This window comes from Protopterus annectens, chromosome 9.part0, assembly GCF_019279795.1.
Source record: "Protopterus annectens isolate FY-2018-M chromosome 9.part0, PAN1.0, whole genome shotgun sequence".
Classification (NCBI taxonomy): Eukaryota; Metazoa; Chordata; order Ceratodontiformes; family Protopteridae; genus Protopterus; species Protopterus annectens.
Genome location: NC_056743.1, coordinates 132,177,368 through 132,197,750, shown reverse-complemented (window position 1 = coordinate 132,197,750; position 20,383 = coordinate 132,177,368). Strand labels below are relative to the sequence as shown.

The window sequence follows — 20,383 nt, the reverse complement described above, 5'->3', positions numbered from 1 at the left end:
CAAATAAATTAAACTGAAGCATACATTGCCTACTTCTTACCTTATAGGATTCAAAAGTTTTAAAGCACATTCACCTAACTTATTTGCAGAAATGAAATAATCTCACCTTAATCTTTAGAAAACTCCCAGATATCATGTTGAAAAAGCAGACCACAGGACCTGTATCATCATTTCTGCCCACTTTCTGTTACTTTACAACCCTACAATTTAGACAAGACAATACAACAATTCTCCCAGTTTGGGGGTATTTTTTAAAAAGGGGTTAAATAATTTAGCAATTAGGGTCATCCATATACTTCCCAAAATGGGTCTGACATGAAGTAAGAAGAATCTAATAAGTACCTCTCTGACTTTCCCTTCTTTACTTAATCAGGAACATGGAAGACAATTAGGCATATGCGCATTGAAAAAGCAGTCTTATAAGACAAACATTATGTTTTTCTTTTAACTTAATGTTTACTCTCACCTACTATATTATTAAAAATGTGATCTAACTTGCTAGTACAGTTATCGTTCTAATAATTTGAAACATAGTTCATTTTTAATCTGTATAAAAAAATTGAAGTAGGTTGCACAATTGCTGTTTCAAGTTTAAAATGCAATTTTCACACTGAATCTTTGAAAATTCTGAATGTCTTTGTAATACCTATTTGAAAAAGTTTCATGTTTTTCTTTTGTACCTTTTTGCTAACAGAAATGCTGTTTTGGAAAAAAAGTGAGTGTGTATGGGGGCTGATGTGATATCTGGAAAATGGCTATCTTAATAAGGCAACAAACATATGGTCATAATTTATTTTTACAGCCAATGCTATAAAATTAATGATCTGCTGGTACAAAGGTGTGATTGACTCTATAATTTGGGTTCACTTATGGCCAATCATTGCAAAGTAGATGTGAAAGGTGAGGCTTGTCACAATTGTTGTTGGAAGTGTGATTTTCCTGTTCAATTGAACAAGAGTGATACAGCTGGTCAGTTAAGCCGGCATGAGTTATTGACTGGTTTAACAAAGCAGAAAGCCAAGGGAATGCATAATCACATATCTGACCATTGATCACACCATTGTAATTGATATATAGAGAATTTTAATTATAGATTTTGGAACCTGGTTTAAAAAGGTGAAATTCTTTCTTTTGACAACTTGGCATTTTTGTTGTTGCTTGCATGATCATTTGTACAACTGTGTTGACTTTTATGAACTAAAGAATTCTTTTTTTGGAAGATGCACCATTGTGTGTTATGTAGCATACACATATCCAGCCTTTTAAAGTAGCACTCCTGCAGCATTATTTTTGTTTTTGCTCTTGTGTCTTTCATGCAGCTCAGTAGACCACCTTTTTAAAAAGGGCAGAATATGGTACTGATAAACATCCTTTGATCCCAAGGGATCCTGGCTTTGCACCCCTATTGGACTGATTCAAGCAGCCTCTTCTGCGGCTGTGCAGTCCAATCCAGGAGTGGCAGTCCTTTCCACATTCTGAACAGCAGTAGACAGATGTCAGTCTGGTATCGTGGGCATGGATCTTCCTGAGGGTTCTGTTTTCCTCAGCTCCCTTTGACAAGGTAGTTTCACAGACAGTGAGAGCTTCCTTCACTTCCTGTTTCCAGGCATACTTGTCTGAGGTGAGAGAATGCCAGGTGTTTAAGCTGATGGAGAGAGTACTAAGGTTACGCTTGCACATGTCTTTGTAGCACAATTTAAGTCATCCTTTCAGCCTCTTTCCAGACTCCAGCTCTCCAAAAAGGAGGTCTTCCAGTGTTCAGCAGTTGCTCATACATGAGACATGATCTTAGCAGCACATTCGTCTGTGTTTCAGGAGGGTGAACATGCAGGTGGTGGCCATCACCTCAAGCACTGCACTGTTTGGGATTTTGTACTACCATGAGATACCGAGTATGTGCCTGAGGCAGTGCATATGGAATATGTTAAGCTGCTGCTCCTTTTCTGAGTGTAAAGACCATTTTTCACTAGCACACAGCAGTAGTTGTAGATCATATAGAGGCTTAGATCAAAAACAGGGTACTTAAGAAGTGTCTATGGGAATTTCTGTTTGTTGACAACGCAGCTATTGCTGCTCACACTCAGCAGGAACTTTAGTCATTTATGACTCACTTTGCAGATGCATTCATGGAATTTAGCCTCACAATCAGCTTAAAGAAGACCCAGGTCATGAGCCAAAATGTAGTCACTGAGCCATCTATCAGGGAGAGTGACTATGAACTGGAAGTTTTCCATGAGTTTGTGTACCTAGGCTCTACAATTTCGGACAACTTGTAGCTTGATAGTGAGATCAACAAATGGATTGGAAAAGCTACTACATTGCTTGTCAGGCTGACAAAGTGAGTATGAGCTAACAATAAGTGAGTAAGGGCTAACAATAAGTGAGTAAGGGCTAACAATAAGTGAGTATGAGCTAACAATAAGTGAGTATGAGCTAACAATAAGTGAGTAAGGGCTAACAATAAGTGAGTATGGGCTAACAATAAGTGAGTATGGGCTAACAATAAGTGAGTAAGGGCTAACAATAAGTGAGTATGAGCTAACAATAAGTGAGTATGAGCTAACAATAAGTGAGTAAGGGCTAACAATAAGTGAGTATGAGCTAACAATAAGTGAGTATGAGCTAACAATAAACTCACTGTGCACACCAAGGAGCAGGTTTACATAGTCTGCATTTTGAGCAAACTACTTTATGCCAAGCAGAATATACTTCCAGGCATACGAGATGATATCGCCCATAAGGTAATCACAACAACATGAGTTGAAGCATGTACCCAGACCTGAAACACTGGTGATGATGATATGACTGCTGAAACAATGTTTCTGTTTTTTTGGATCCCTTTGGTAGGTCTCTACAGTGCAGTAGTGACAATGATAGTTGCATTGTTTCGATGTGTAGTATGCAGTGTCACAGATGGCAGCAAGGGCAGCTTAGTCAGGCAGCACCATCTTTTAAATAGCATAACAAAGTAGTGGAGAATGATGGTTGCAGCTGACATCAGCTACCCTATATAAAACTCAAGGTGTCTGTACCTCTGGTGCAGCAAGGTAATGCTGAAATAGTCACCACGCATCACCATAGACAGCACCCCAAAACAATAACCCACAGTAAGAGACTAAATAAAGCTAGGCATAGGCCAGAGACAATCCAGTTCAGGTCACACTAAAAACCATGTAGATTAGGACACCATGGCATATTGGGCATAGCTAACCAAACAAATCAGTTACAAGCATACGCAATGCAAGGACACATGCAGGAGACCCTGATATAAAGCCTTTTCTAGGTTACCAAGCTATGTGTACACATAGCTGAGCAGAACCATACCCCTCAGCTGTCCAAATGTTCGACTGGTATTTTGGTCTGTTCATGAATTTTGCGGTTTTCTGGATTTTTGTGGCAAATCAACGAGGATTGAATTGACTAAATAATGACAGGCATTTCAGTTCCAGACTTCATATCCTTCACAAAATGCATGGTAACACAATACCTTTTATTCTAGTAGCTTTCGAATTTTATAGGAGCAATATTTAAAATATGTCTTTATTTTTTTTTGTGCTTTGTCCCACCATTATGTTTGGCTTTGTCCATATTTTTTATGTTAAGAGGTTGAGAGGTATGAGCAGAACTATATATAGTCTAGAGAAGAACTGCAATAGAGAAAAAATCCACAACATGGGCAAGATGACACATAGACACAAGGATACACTACAACAAGCATATGACAATACATGATTTAGCTATGTATGTTGATGACTGTAAACAAGCATACAAGGTGCATGCTGTACTTCAGAGCTGTCTATATTACAGTAAGTCATGCATAGATGGATGAGATGCATCCCCACATCTGCAAAACAAGCAGATATTACTGTGCAGCCAGTCACAATGGAATGAGATGAGAAAGCACTCGCTTGATGGTACATATGGTCTTATTCATAACAGTACCATTGATGTGTGTCCCTTCACTGTGGACTGCAGCAGCCAAGAAGGTAAATGACGGTGATCTGTGAAACAAGTTTTCCCAGTGTGTAGTCTGTAATAGGAAGTATCCAAGTCAGGACATGAGGTCACTCTGAGGTGGTAGCAACGGCAGATGCATATTGACAGCTTTCCCTCCATGTAGATGCACACAGCCTCAGTCATTCAGAATGCTATGTATCACTTTGCAGCTTCTGCATAGCGATGTAGGGTGGATCCCATAGTTCCCTGTAGTGATGTAGGGTGGATCCCATAGTTCCCTGGATGCCATCCTACACATGCATTGCAGAAGCAAAAAATTCAGTACAGCAAAATAACGAGCACATCCTGTTGTGGGGCTTCAATTGCTCTATAGCAGTAGTGCATGACCTTTTTGTGGGGAGGGCCACTACACAAATTCTTAATGCATCTGTGGGCCACCACAAAACATAGTAAGTCATTATGCATTAACAACAGGTACAGATGACTGGCATTTTTACTTAAGACAGCAGTCATAAAATTGCCTGTTTTCTACATCAACTTTGCATTTAACTTTATTCTGGTTTGCAGCCATGACTTATTATAAACTCTTAGAGAAAGTTACTTCTGTTTACAGACTACAAGTTAAAAACAAGAAAGAACAGTGACTTCTGCGGCTAAAATTAGAGGTGTGCAACTGCAGTCAATTAGGTAAATAAGCACGTGCTGAAAGTTTACATGACTGGAGTAAGGCATAGCATTTGTTTTCACTTTTTTAAAAATTTTTTGGTTACTCTCTGGGGGCTGGATGGTGCTGTGTGGTGGGCCGGATGTTGTGCACCACTGCTCTATAATGTTAAAGTAAACATCTGTTAAAAATAATAATAAAGTAGTGAAGATCAACATGAATTATATTCTAAAGTTTAGTAAAGGTATTTGTTAATCAGTGTTGCAGGATATAGAATGCATGCGGAAATGGGGCGATGTTGGCACAGAAGTTAGAAGGATTTGTCATAAGGTTCCATTTCCTGTATTGAAAGAGATTAAATGAATGCTGAGTGTGGATGTTAAGGTGGTCACAATCTGGAAGTGATTAAATTTAAATTAAGGGACTCAGCAGGATTATCTAATGTGTTTTTTAATAGTATGGAGTTAGTTGGATGTGATAAAGTGGAAAATCTACAGGAAGAGAACAACACTACAAGGCCTATGAAGCAGTACCTAATGATGATCAGAGAAAAGGATAAAGTGATGGTTAAGCAATCTGACCAAATGGAACAGAATTTAATTGCTAGAGAGGAAAAGTTGGATCTGTTGGACTGTGTTAAAATTAAGAGACTGAATTGGACAACGGAATACCAAGCAATCACTATGCATTGAACCGACCAAAAGATTGGAATGGCCTGGGACTGCGCAGAAGTACTGAAAGCCCAAGCTGATTCTGGTGATTTTGCTGACATGTTGTGAAAAACAATAAGTATCATAGAGACTGTGGCAAACAGGGTGTTGCAGGTTGACCAGTGTTTGTAGTGTGTGATTATTTGTATATTCCATTTTTGGGTGAGATTTGATTATGTGAAAAGAGAAATCTGAAGATTAAATTGTCTTCCCAGCAGTGTTAGAAGTGTACTGGAATAAGAGAATAATTTGGACAAAGACATTCACCAAATTAGGAAATGTCCTCTATACTTTATCCAAATGTTTGGTGACCAAAAAGGTATTGTAACTTTAACAATGAGATGCATCTACATTGGTAAGGGTTGAGGATGAATGGGAGATAAAATTAGCTTAACCTGGAAGATACCACCGTCCATTCATGCATAGTCAAGATTATTGGATAGATTGGAAGAAACTTTGTGAATTTATTAATAAGTATACATTACGTGAGAGATCCATAAAGAGCCATAGGGCTAGGTGAATATTTTTTGAAGACTTGAATATTAGATTTGATGAAAGTACAGACATTAAAATTTGTTTATTTGGGTGGATGCACGTGGTGGTGAAAGAAGGTTTCCTCCTTAAATTGCTCTCTACAATTAAAATAGTTGACCATTAAAATAATATTAAATTAGTGACAATTGACAGCAGAAGATGAGTGAAGGTGTCACAGGGAAGAGAATGTCTGTGAAATTATACAGATATAAGGTAACTGAGATGGCATGTGAGATGTAAGGCAAAAACCTAAACCAACTCCAAAAACGAAAGACGGAGAACCACAGATAAAACACAGCTTTATTTGGATTATCCTCACAACAATAAATACAGGATTTCATCCCAAAATTTCAGAACTTCATCAGATAAAACCTCATTCAAAATTCTTCCTTAAATAGCCTAGAACTAATCAGATAGAAAACTTCAAAATTTGAAAACGAATCAGAACACAGCACAGGGACACACCCTCATCCTACGATTTCATTCACAAGAACATTCATTTAAATTTTAAAATAAGCATATAATAGCAACACAAACATAAATAACAAACAATTTCTTAAAATGTGAGATGTAAGGGACTGGTCACAAAGTTCCTTTCTCTATACTGAAATCTTGTACTAAGATTAAATGTGATTAGACATAGATTGGAAGCAATTAAAGTTAGTCTGTGGAACAGTATGTGTCTGCTTGATGCAATTCTCAAAAATATGCAGTTATTTATGGGGGGGGGGTGTGAGGCGGAAAACCTTTATAAACAGTTTAAAGCCATGGAAACTATTAAACAGCAGTTGATGGAGTTTATTAATGAGATCTGTATGTAACAGTTAAGCAGTCTGACATAGTAGAACACAATTTATTTACTACAAAGAAAAAAAATCAGAAGACCAACTCGAAGGATACATGGTATTTGGAAGCAACACATGGATTTCCTAAACTATATTAAAAGCAAGCTGGAAGATGAGATGGGGTTTGTAAAAGAACCACTGGAAACTAAATCAGACAAAAGAATAAAGTTGCTAGAAAACAAATTAAATTATGGCAAACCTAGTCCAGCTTTTATTTGTTTTTGTTTTACATTTATATTGATTTATGAAAAAGAAAAAAGTACTGAAGCGACAATGGCAATGATACCACAGGCAGGCTATTGCCGAATGACAGTGTTTGTTGAGCGTAATTACTCAGACATTAAATTGCAGTGCAGACACAATTTATGGATCCAAATGCAATTTTGAGAGTGTAGAAAGATAAAATTAAAGTTTAACCCATCTTTTCCAGTGGTGTAGAATGAATATTGGAAAGGCAAAATGATATCTGATGATTTGGATAAGGTACTGCAGCAAATTAAGAAATGTCTTGTCCATCTGTCTCAAATGTCAGTAAAACAGAAATATAACTCCACTGTAGAAATAAAAGATGTGTATATGTTAAGAGTGGCCAGGGATGAATAGGAATTAAAATCGGATTCACTTGAGAAGTTAATACAGTGCATGTGTACCTATCCAAAATCAAGACTGTAGGATAAGTTGAAAAGGATCACATGAATCACTTAAGCATTAGAATCTGGAAGTAAAATTTATTAAAAATCAGAAGTTAGAAGATTGCGTAAGTATTTGTTTAGGAGTGGGCAATTATACTTGAAGGAAATAATGCTAAACTTGTTTAATTGACCTTAAAGGTTTGAAGATCCCACCATTGTTTGATTGCAAGTTAAATTTCTTACCTCATTTAAAGTTGTAACTGCAGGGTAAACACATTTAAGGAGCATTTTTATAAATGTATATGCAAAATAATATGGATGTTATAATGGTGGCTTGAACTATGTTTTTGGATTTACTGATTGGATTAAACCTTTAAAATTCAACAAAAGCACGTGGTGAACTTATCCAGTACCTGTAAATATACATAGTAAACAAGACTATCGCATTTGATAGAAATATGAATATTACATTTGCTTGTTTGAACTGAAGGTTCAAGGATCCCTGCAAAAGTTTAAATGAATATTAAAATGTACGTAATTTATATATAAAATTAGAGCTGTAGGGTAAGTAAATTTCAGAACCACTATTAATGACTTAAGGCCCACCTCCTAAGTAAGGGTATTTCATCCAGGAACAAGGACATCATAACATCCCTGTGCTCTTTCCTCATCAGACCCATTATCGAGTACAATGCCCCCTTTGGCATGTACCTTGCCAAGCACATGCAGCAGTTGAAGAGACCACAGAGGTTCCCGACCAGGAAAATTCAGGGTCTCAAAATCCTATACAGATGGGTTAAAAGCCCAGTCCCTCTACTCAGTCTTGTACAGACTGCTCAGAGGTGTCCTGTGTTTGGCATACAAGGCCGTCTCAGACTTAGCGTTGATGGAGTTGCTGCATATCCGTAAGTCAAACCCCACTCGCACATCCTGCATGCAAGGTCTCAACCTGGTCTGTGACATTAATAGAACTTGTTGGGATAGATTTGTGTCCCAACGACTCCACCATCTGCGGAATAAACTTCCTCTCTACGTCAAGCAGAGTACCTCACTAGCCCTCTTTAAGAGGAACCTGGACGACTGGATGGGAAACCGAAAATATACCCCTGGGATCCCACCTGTGTCCCTGCTGGGCAGGGGAAACAGGTGCTGACTTTGTAGAAACATTGGTGAAATTATTGACTAGGCTTATAAGGGCTTCCAGGCCAATAGTCTAGTATTATCCTATGAACCTGCCAGTTGTATTTTGATGCTTTATACATGACTGTAAAAATATTTGTTACATTTTTTTCTATCCAGATAAGGTGTAGATGTGAGGTGAGGTAGGTGCATATTGTGATATAAAGGCATAAACAAGCTAAAAAAGAACATTTGAATGCGTTTTGTAGAGTGAGTAAGGAAGAATTGAGATGTTTATATGAACAACATTATGAAGCAAAAAAGCAGTAAATGTATGAGAATCATTGCTGACAAATATTGTACACAAAGTACGGGAAGAATAAAGGGATGAATTAATGATTGTACACAAATTACATGAAGAATAAAGGGATGAATTAATGATTGTACACAAAGTACGGGAAGAATAAAGGGATGAATTAATGATTGTACACAAAGTACGGGAAGAATAAAGGGATGAATTAATGATTGTACACAAAGTACAGGAAGAATAAAGGGATGAATTAATGATTGTACACAAAGTACAGGAAGAATAAAGGGATGAATTAATGATTGTACACAAAGTACGTGAAGAATAAAGGGATGAATTAATGAGTAAGTAGATCTTAGTATTAATGATGAGTAAGTAGATCTTAGTATTAATGATGAGTAAGTAGATCTTAGTATGACAGCTGGTGGAAAGAGATGAAAAAATAATAATTAGCTTGGGAACGTTATAGACCAGGGTGCAGTCTGTATCTCCTAGAGTTATACTGGTAACTGACTAAGGGTATTTCAGCAAGGGGGGATTGAATGCCCTGAATGATAAACAAGAGGCAGAAATCATTTTTTATACTAGATATAAAGTATGGTAGGGAATATTTAGGAGATTTCTGATTAAAAACGGAATATTTCTGACCCTTACAGTGACATAGTGGAATAAGGTTCTAACTGTGGCCCAGGAGATCCATATTTGGTAAGTGTCTCAAATGCTTGATGGAGAAAGCAGGGAAAGATAAGCGTGCACATCCTGGGAGAGGAGAGTCCCTGGCTCTGGTCAGCCACACCCACAGCTGTAGAAAGACTGTGTACACTAGAGTGCGGGGCAAGTCTTGACTGGACAGCCAGCCTAGGGCAGAACATAGCAGGACCTTGATTCTTTGTGTGGAGGAGTGCTCATGTCCAGATCGTGGAGCATAGACATTCGGCACACCCATGCTAAGACTGAGGAAATTGGGACATATGTACAATGTTGTATGTTGTCAGCAATGTGTAAAACTCCCAGATATTTGCCTGGATGATGGCCACCACAGAACAACTCGCACCCTAGGGAACCTGGAGCATCTTCAGCTCTGGGGAACAAATGGGTTTGAGCACAACAGGGGAAGAGTTGATGGCTGGTACAGCAGAAGTGGAAAAGATATAGAAAAATAGATTGGTTCTACATGGGCTTCAGATATTTTCTTATGAATATTATGTATAAAAAGATGATTCATGAGTGCATCAGTTTTTGATTAAAGGTAAGTTGTATGTATTTAGATTTCACTGAATTTAAAGTGCAGCAGATACATCAGGATTATCCACTTACTGTGAAAAGTGTGCTAGACCGTCTAAAGTATTTTAAAAGGAATATGTGTAATATTTTGACAGATAAATGTGGATTATTGTTTCTGAGAAAATTATTACCCTACTGGATCATGAGAAAGATGTTATAGAATTTCAGGTTATGTGTTATTGTAAGTGTTCACGTTGATGGGCAAAGAAAAAATATATTTTTGAATATATGTCTTGTGGATTTGTTTCTAAGTCAGCAATAATGTGTTTTCTCTTAAAAATGTTTATTTGATTCTAAATGCTTGAAGATCAATGCAAATCTGTAATATATACTATTTTTCTATTATTTGAAGTTGGGAATGCATTGTACTTATAAAGTTCTTCACCTCTCACACACATGGGCTATAGTCTATTTCATCCTATATATCTGTTCTAATGTCAACATACTGATACATCATTATTATGAGGTTTGTGATGTAATTAGTCTTGCTCGTGTGTGCTGTGTGGTTTTGGCAAAGTGATCCCAGTCTGATAAGGATATAAATCTACAGATTTTATTTATAGAGTTCCTAGTATTGTTTATGGAGTTAAGTACAATCCACCTTTTTTGAACTTTGGGGATCACACTGATTGCTATGTCTTGCCACATCTAGTGTCAGTAAGTCATACACAAAATGGTATAATTTTAATTCCTAAATTTTATGACCTCCCTCATGACCTCTTATTTGACCTTGTGGACTGTCTCTCTATGATATATTCGGTTGGCCTATTCAATGGGTCCCAAGCCATCTCTGTGAAGCAGTAATTTTAAAGATCCAAGGATTAGTTGCAACCTACTTCTGATACCACTTTTTATCTGATGGACATGTACATTGATATTCTGACCCCCCTCCCCCCAAAATCTTGGCTGTGCTGTAGTGAGTAGAAGTTATGTTTGATCCCATTATCTTTTCCCTTAAATACATATGATAGAAATGACCTCAACAGCACTAGTGCAGAAGTGGCAGGTGCATTACTCTACTAGATACTTTCAGTATGTCTGATACATTCCTCCTCCCCTCAACCCTTTGTGTCCTACCATTCAACCATGTAGAAATCCATTTCCTTTGGTCTTAATGCCATCCTTCCAAGTTTCCCATCAACTGCCTGTATGGGAGAGAATCTAAAGCTTTCATGAGGTCCAGGCAGTCCTGCCTACTCTTACTACCTGCAAATATTTCCAGTAAGCCAGTCATAGAACTGGAAGAAGTTTCAGTCACAGCTCCGAGTGGACATGAACCATATTGGCTGCTGCCCTGGTTATTGGTGTCCTCAGACCCTTCCCCACAGGATTCTTTCTTTGACTTTCCCTGCCACTGTTTTAAGCTACCAGATCTGTAGTTTACAGATTTTTCTTGCCTCTCTGTGTAAGGGTACAATGCTTTGACATATCTGCCTTGGCTAGTGATATGATGATTTCCCACCAGAGAATTGCTAGCAAACTGGACAGATCCCTCCAGCTTTTTAGGTAGGCCACCAGATCCTTGTGATTTATCCTCCAAAACAGCAGCCATTTTCCTCACCACCTCCTTTCTGAATGTGTTTGATAAGCCTGATCATCCTTCAGGCTATGTTTTCCATCTTAATCCATTTGTAATGTCTCACAAAGCCACATGTTTTCCTGCATTCAACTGACCGCACTGCCTCTTAATGCTCAGCTATTTGTTGAGATTGACTGTTCTCTTCAGTGTGGAAACTCGGTCTCAGTTAAACTGTCGCATTCGTGGGAGGTGGTTATATATTCCAAGGCCTGTTTACACTTGCAGGTTAAAGTGGTAAAACTAATATTGCAATAGTAGTTCTGAGAAAAGGAGATATCTACAGAGTTATAGCTGACAGACGATAGAAAGCTTTCAGTTGCTCTAAGTATGTTTCAGTTATCACAAAGAATATACTCCTCTGGAAATGGCCATTGCAGTTTTTGCAGTTTATGAATGAGACGTATCTTGTTCACAGTGAGTTAGTACAAATTCCAATGTATGCTGATTGTGCTGCATTCTTTATACTTTATCTCGTCATATGACTGGTTTCATCACTTTCAAATCCTCTGTTAACTGAAAACACAATGATGAAAATAGTTTTCTCCTCTTCTTATAAATGTGCTTCTATAGAATTCTGTAGAATTAAAAATATATTACAGTTCTGCCACCGTGCCATTGTTAGTACATGCACGCAGACAATCAGTGGTGTTGAGAACACTAAGGAATAGCTCCACATCATTATTTATTAAATTCAGGCCAACAACTGAAGAAAAATAAGCTCATTCTTGGAAGCTATTGGCAGACCTGGATGAGATTTGAAGTCAAGGATGACTCCAGTGGGAAGGGAGATATTGAAAGCAGACACACAGTTATCTATTGAAAGATAAATTTCAGGATAGTTTACTGTTGAACAAAGGATGTATAAACATACACAACGATGGATACGATGTCTTTGAACAGTGAAAATTCATTGTCCCAGGAAAAAAAACATGAACCAGGCAAAACCAGAGATAAAATCCAACATAGTATTTAATGTGTAAAACAGTAAGCACTTTTATCAAATGTCATAAAAAACTGACTTCTTCAGACTATTAACATGCTAAACTGAAATGAAAACTTATATTGCTTCATCACATCACTAAATAAGATCACATGACTAGAAAAAATAATTCAACACATCATTCAAACCCGGTATTTAATAAAACTTGCCAATAAAATACTTTGGCCTCTAGCTTAATTTCTCTGTTTCCTCTCTTGATACCCCTTACTTACCTGTTGGTTACATAAAAAAGAAATAAAAAAAAATTATTTTATGTGATACATTCTGTAGTATGTCTGTATACAGCATTTAAAAAAAAAAATCTTGATATAATAAATATGCTCATATATATGGATACGGAGAACCCTGGTAGCTTTTCCAAGCACTTGTCTCTCCTTGACTTTTCATTGTTAGATGTTGTTACTGAAAAATTTATCTCATCACAATTGCAGTGAAACCAATGGAAATCTGGAAAGGCCATATCCTCATCAAATCTCCCATGAACATTCACCTTGACAGTTGCATCTAAGATAGTATTAGCACATGGTAAATTCACTCCTGAATTGCAAACCTTGTGCAACAGATATTATTAACAAATATATCTCACACACAGTGTAAAAGAACATCTTACTCGCCATTCTAGTGGTGAGGAATTGAGTTGTACCACCAAAAATGCCACAAAGAACAAAGTTACAGAACCAGATGGGATATCAGCTTAAGTCTTTGATGATATAGATGAAGAATTTGGTATTCAGACTGTACTAGCTGAATCTGAAACAAAGACAAAAGTAGAGAAGGCCTGAGTAATGTTAATATTGCTACAGTCTTAAGTAAAGATAATTCTCTGAAAACTGTTAGAACCATGTGCTCAGAGTTTACTAGATTACCTCTTTTTAATTTCTGAAGATAAACTGAACTGAACTGAAAACGTGTATATTATTATCTTACTTTATCACATGACTAAATAAGATCACATGACTAGAAAAAAATAATTGAAGACATCATTCAACAGTGTATATCCAAGCCATCTTCCTGGGTAACATGCACCATCATCTTTACCAGTCAGATACATACTTTTTTTTTTACTAGCCAGATAAAGACCTTTTTAACTATCATCTTCAAATGTTTATGGATGGCCTGGAAAGCTCCTGTGAGAGTTGGCTTCTTTATCAGATTTAGTAAGGTCTTGAGATTTTTGCATAGTCACATGTCTTTGAGTATTCTCTGTGGTGATCAGAGACAGGCCATTCATTTGAATCTGGTTCATGCAAGCATGACTCTTCACTGCAGTCTGGTTCTCCATCTTAATAGTAGTCATCTTCCTTCTCCTCATCCTCACTGTTCTACCCACTAGAAGTGATACAGAGTACAGAATGGTAGGTAGGCTCTGGGATCATTGGTTGAAATTTCCAGTGGAATACTTGCATGCGGTTAGAGTGACTTCTCAACTCTAATATTTACATCTGCAGAATTTTGACAAACTCTGATATCCTCAATAATCTTCTGGAAGATAAAGGTTTCCTTGTTCAAAGCTTTGCAGGCAACCCTTCAGAATTCAGCACCGATAAACATACCTTAGAGGGCATCATGTACTCTCACTTCCTGAAAAGACTACCAAACTAACATAGGTATTCTTGTTGAGGCCAGTATTTCCAACACCGAGGCAGTTATCCCTAGAAATCAGTTCCGTTTAAGTGGACACTGTGTTTGGATGTCTGACTCTTGATGCCCAAGTCCGATTCCCTACTAGCTCTGGCCCAAACAGAAATCAGTGGTGGTCAATTGAAAATGCTTCAAAGATGTATTAAAGTGATGATACCAGTCAGTTCCACAGAAGAAGACTTATTATATTTTGAGCCAAGATAAAAGAGATCCTACAACCAGCAAGCCTTTAAAAAAGTTATACAAAGGACACTGATTGAACAGCCAGATTTTAAATAATACGACACTAATATCATATATCATAGAAAGCAACATGAGAAATTCAAACAGTCATAAAATAGTCACTGTGGTTCTGTTGCATGCAGTATTGTGTGGCATTAAAATGACTTGCAATGTAATCCATAAAGATCAAAAATGTTATTTTTTATATATATATATATATATATATATATATATATATATATATGTGTGTGTGTGTATAGAGCTATTTTCCATCATCCAAGATCAGTAGTGTGGGTAAATAGACTCTCTCCCTAAGACACCAAAACATTACTATATAATACTTGGTAACCTTATGCAAAATAATTATTAATGTAAATTTTAAGTCATAAAAAAGAGACTCTCTGAGGGGTAGTTTTGAGAAAAGAACCCTTACAAGGTAATCTTGTCAAATGCATAGTTCCTAAATAGCAATATTATAGTATGCAGCACAGGTCAGAATCTAAAACAGAGAGACATATTATGTAGTGCTCCTACCTCATTGGCAGACAGGTGGTCAAGTATTGTGAGGCCATGATAATTTTTGTTACTAAACTGTAACCACATGATTTATTGATTACCTCACTGCAATTCGTTGCTAATATTAGATAAACTAATGTAGATAGCATGCTGTCTATGATTCCCAGGGAATTTTGTTCACTATATCCTCCAGTATCTTAAGATAAATCCAGAAGTATTTTCATATATTGACATTCTTCATCTTTCATAGGAAGAGCCACCTATATAATATGAACATTATTTTATGGAAAAAAATACTGGCTTTCATTATTTCATACATCCCACTCTTGCATATTATAGAAATGTTTTCCAAAATGGAGACATTCTTTCACCAGTTGTTCATGATTTCTTAATAAAATACATGTCATGTGCACATCTAAACCAAGACAGCTGTCTCGCTATGCAAACCTATTCAAAGACTCTAGTCCTGTGTAATAAAAACTGTTAAAGAACAGTACAAATAGAAATAAGGCTTACACAGTATTTTGTTTTTACTATTCAGAGTATGCATGAAAAAATACACAAAACATCTAAAATATTTTTGTTTTATCCATGCTCTAGCCTCTAACATTTAACCCAACCAGATAAAAACAAAAACAAAAGAATAAATAAAAAAAAAATACACTAGTTGCAGAAGCAGAAATCAGAAGTCAATATAGATGTTTATATCATGGTTCTAGACTTCATTTGATAGTCAGATAATGCTGTACAGTTTGTTGTTGACATCTGTGATGTTGTTGTTGTATGCTATCCAACGTGCATTCATAAACAGGAACACATGATTCTGTATGAACTTTAAGATGTAAACAATATAACCGGCAATCTGAGTTCCAAACTATGGCCTTTTGGCCCCAACTTCCTTTCTCACAGAGACAGAGGAAAGAAACAAGCAAATGGCAAACTAACACAAACTCGCTTATTTAAAAGCATTTAAAGTCTGTTTTTATATTAACTCCCCAGTGAAATGAAAGTGAGACAAAAAGGGTTTAGAATCATAAATCCTATTTCACAGAAAGTGAGTATGGATAATCCAAAATTGTATGCAGAAACACAAGCAGTAAACAAGTTATTAAATCACATATGCAATTTAATCCATTTACTACTTTAGAATGTAAGAGAAGTGATTGTTTCAGATAATTTCTGCTATAGACTGGGCTATTAGAGAAGCATATATGTGTGGGTCTACTTCAAAATATCAAGTTACCACATTGTCAAAACTCAGTTCATTGAGGTCACATCAGCGAAACCTAAAACTATCACCTGGAACTGCAAAGCCTAACCCTGGGAGCTGAACCACTTGGTCACCAGCACAAAAAAAATAAATAAATAAATAAAAACTCACAGCAAGTAACACCCAACACAGTGGGGGGCTTCACCCCCCATATGTCCCGATGCAGGGGGCTCTATTCCCCACACCCCCCTACCTAAATATACTAACTATGAGATCATACTACAGTGGGGAAATGGCAAAGTGCACCGTGGTGGCCAAGTGTTTCTTTTCCTGGGGTTCATTTTAGATGTTCTCAATGTTCAACATTGTCAGGTTTCACTGATGTAGTCTGGATGAACTGGGTTTTGATGTTGTGGTAAGTCAATGTTTTGAAGTAGACCCACATGAACACATTAGAGCAGGTAAACAATCAACAGTTTGTGAAGAAGGAAGGAAATAAAATGGAGTACTAATGAATATCCATAGAGATGTGAGGAGAAAATGTAAACTCGTGTTTTATGTCAATAGACACTAAAGGCAGAAACTGTAACTCCTGAGTTACTGTGATACGCAAGCAGCAAGGCACAAGCTTTCACCACCAACAAGGTTTTCAAAGACATGCAAAAATATGGAAAATTTAAATATAGTTAAATAAATAAAGTCATGTCAGTTAGTTTTTTAAGTTAGAGAGACAAATTTTAAATACAAATTTATTGTAAGTATATTCCCAAGATGGCCCGCTACCTTGATTCATCCTACAGAAGGACATTCACAAATCATCTTCGTGGAAATTAACAATTTCTCAAAACTTCAAAAAGAGATGAAAAAATGTAGTTTAGTTCCTCATTTACCTCCATATGTTTGCCCAAAGTATTCATACATTTCTTATGTTTAATAGTTGATGTGAGTTCAGCCATTGCTTCTATAAATATTCACTTAGTACTAGACACATGAAATATTTTATGCACAAAATCTGGAGTGTATATCACGGTCATCTAAGCTGCATATCCCATTATGTTTATGCATGGTGCTGGTACCTGCATATAAAAACTTGCCAGTTTCCTTAATACAGAGAGAGGTTTCTACAGATACATATAGCTTTGCTCACACTCAAGTCTATTCCCACTGATGAGATTATTTTAGATGTTATCTGTCCATACTGATACTGCATGAAGCTTTCTCTGCAATTTTCCCAGTCCTTCGTATGCCAAATTATAGCCCACTTATTTAGAATAATGACCTAAGCCTTTTGGTGTCAGCTATATCATTAACTACAGATGAAAGCTGCCACAGATTGTATAATGTAATAAAAGAACTGGGCTTCTGGTTTGGCCAATCTGGACCTTGGAAACATTTTTACTGTAAACCGTGAATATTATTAGAACAATGGGATGATAACTATATCCTACTCAACTGCAGGAAATTAGAATTACAGTTGGCTTAAAACAATAAAAACAGTATGGAATAGCAGCACTGTTAACACACACACAAAGTTCCAATAGGTATCTACATTTTCCTTGTTTTATCCAGAAGGTACTACATGGATGAAGTTGTGTGTGACAGATTTGCGAAGGAAGTTTTGAGAAGTTGCAATTTATGCCTTTTGCATAGCATTCAGCTTCCTTTTGAAATCTGTGTAGTCTAATGTCTCACTTTTTATGGATCCTTCTGAAGTTCTGGAAAGACGGTTACAGATCCCTGGTTTGGAAAGACAAACTTCTGTAGCTTTGCATATCCAGAATGTACAAGTGCTGTTGCCAGTCTTTAAGCTGATTGCAAGTAGAGCAGACTTTACATTTGCTAAGTGTTTCATTAATGTGTGCTGCTCTAAAGTCATTACTCTCTACCATTCTCTGTATTGCTATGGGTGCCAGAACTATTATATAGGTAACATTATTCCGGTGCTAGAATTCATAAAATAGATTCACTTCTCAAGTATAAAGCAAGTGATGCTCTGAGGCTGAGAACGTGTGATAGTGGGGTGTGCTGACATTAAGGGAAGTGTGTCTAAACAACAGTCAAATACGGATGAACTGGAACAACATAAGCAAAAACAAACTTTCAAGCAAGTCCACACAATCTTAAGTACTAGAAGATGAGCATTGGAGCTGAACTGTATTTTCATGCAACAGCAGTTCTGGAAGAACCATTCAGACTGAAGGTAGCAAGCAGTCGGATCTGTCAAGCCTGGCCACAGCCTAGACACTACTGTAGCTCTCACTTGGGTCATGAACTGAACATAAATAAACAAGTAAAAACTAAAACTGGTTGAATGAATAAACAGCAAATGGCAATAATCAAACAAAGCAGTACCTGAAAAAGAGTAATTAACACAGACACAATACAATGTATACCATAGAAGAAATGCAGTGAAATTAAATAAACATGCAGACTATATTCCACAGAAGCTCTAAATAAACACTGCTTATGTCTTGCACAAGGACTTCAGCGTTACATTACAGCTGCATGCATAGCAATTCATGTAGTGATGCAGCTGATTGACAAACTAAATAAGTGAGCTCAGAATAAATGAACTCGCTTATGGGAGCCACTTTCTATTATTCCTTCTTCCTCCTCTGAAGTTTGCCTAAAATAAAATAAACTTGACTCAAACAAATGAGAAGTGTTGTATTCTCCTACAACAGAGTAGCAGAACAATCTATCCAACCTGACTGCAGATAGGTAAGTGAGATGTTAAGTCTGAATACAGGTTTGGGGGTGTAGTAAGTCCCTCCCTGCTTTTTGTGCCAGCACAAACATAACTGTAGTCTAAATTAATAAGATGTTTTCAAACTCCTATAATATTCCATCAGTAAACACACTTTCCATCTTATCTCTATGTTTAATTTGAATATTTACTGGTAATATTTCTATGATATAACCTACATAAAAATCCTACATACAGCTCTGTCTCTTTATGTACCTCTTTCTCCGATAGTTTTTATTGTAGATGTTCCAACCCAGGGAAAAATCCTCTCGGCTAAAATAGTCATATCATCTCCTCATTTTATTTTTATGTCATAAAATTCGTGCTGTGATTTTATGATCTTATAATAACTTTTATATGAAAATCATTCTGTGTTATCTCCATCTTTTCCTTTCTGGTAACACACCAACTTTTGCTGTATTTCTTATGCGTTGATATTCGAAACGTATGCGTTTCCTCTTCCTACTATGTTCCGTTAGAAAGAGCAGTGAAGATCTTACTTGTAGTATAGACTACATCCTCCCTAACCTTTGTTCCTTTTCAGACCTATGAAAAAATACCATTTGAATTTGAATTTTGAAAGAAACTCATCATTTTTTCAGACAATAGTAGTGACATGCATCCACCCTTGAAAAAATTTGACCCTTTCAATGAATTGGTTTTGTCATACAGACTTCCTTCCTAAAAGGTTACACAAATGTTTCCATATGATTACCCTCTTCCCCATTATAGCTAAGACTTCCCTTCAGTCTTTAACTATCACCTCTTTCCCCACACATTACCCCTAAAATTACAGTGCAGTGTTCATAGTCATTGCATGGAAATATTATGGCCATCTACACTATCCACAGATGAGCATACCTAAGCCACAATACATTGAGGCCACTTTTATTAATGTGCAATGGCCACGAATTACCATAAACAAGAGAATTCATAATGGGATATAAATGAGAAATTATGTAACCCAGCATATGCTGATGAAGTATTCTCTCACCTACTTGCAGTTCATAGTCAAATGTGTATGCCATCTGCAGATACATTGTTAAAAGTGGAGTCGTGTCTATTATAATTGACTTTGCAATCAGTGAACTTGCTGTTAGCTTAGCTGCTTCCATTGCTGACCCTGTAAAAATGATTAGAGTTGTCCTTTTTCTGCCTTAATCTCTTGTTCTGTATCATCACTGCACATAAAATGCCACAGTCATATACAAAATCATCAGTCAAACCACATAAAAATGAAAGAATGCCAACCCCATAATTATATACACATGCAGAATCCAGCTAAGTAAAGTTGTGGTGAGGCAATGTTTGCACTATCATGAACACATTTGCAATAATAAAGAAAGCTTGTTGACACAGCTGATCTTTCATTTGACTGTACCACATTTATCAAAAACACACAGAGATTTCCCAGTAA

The 20,383-nt window shown here is 36.7% G+C and overlaps 1 protein-coding gene across 1 annotated transcript in view; it reads left to right on the top strand.

The window, feature by feature from the left end:
- The window catches only part of PAMR1 (peptidase domain containing associated with muscle regeneration 1), a 1,499,432-nt gene that overhangs the window by 438,632 nt on the left and 1,040,417 nt on the right, over positions 1-20,383 (top strand). The gene's annotated exons all lie outside the window — the stretch shown is intronic.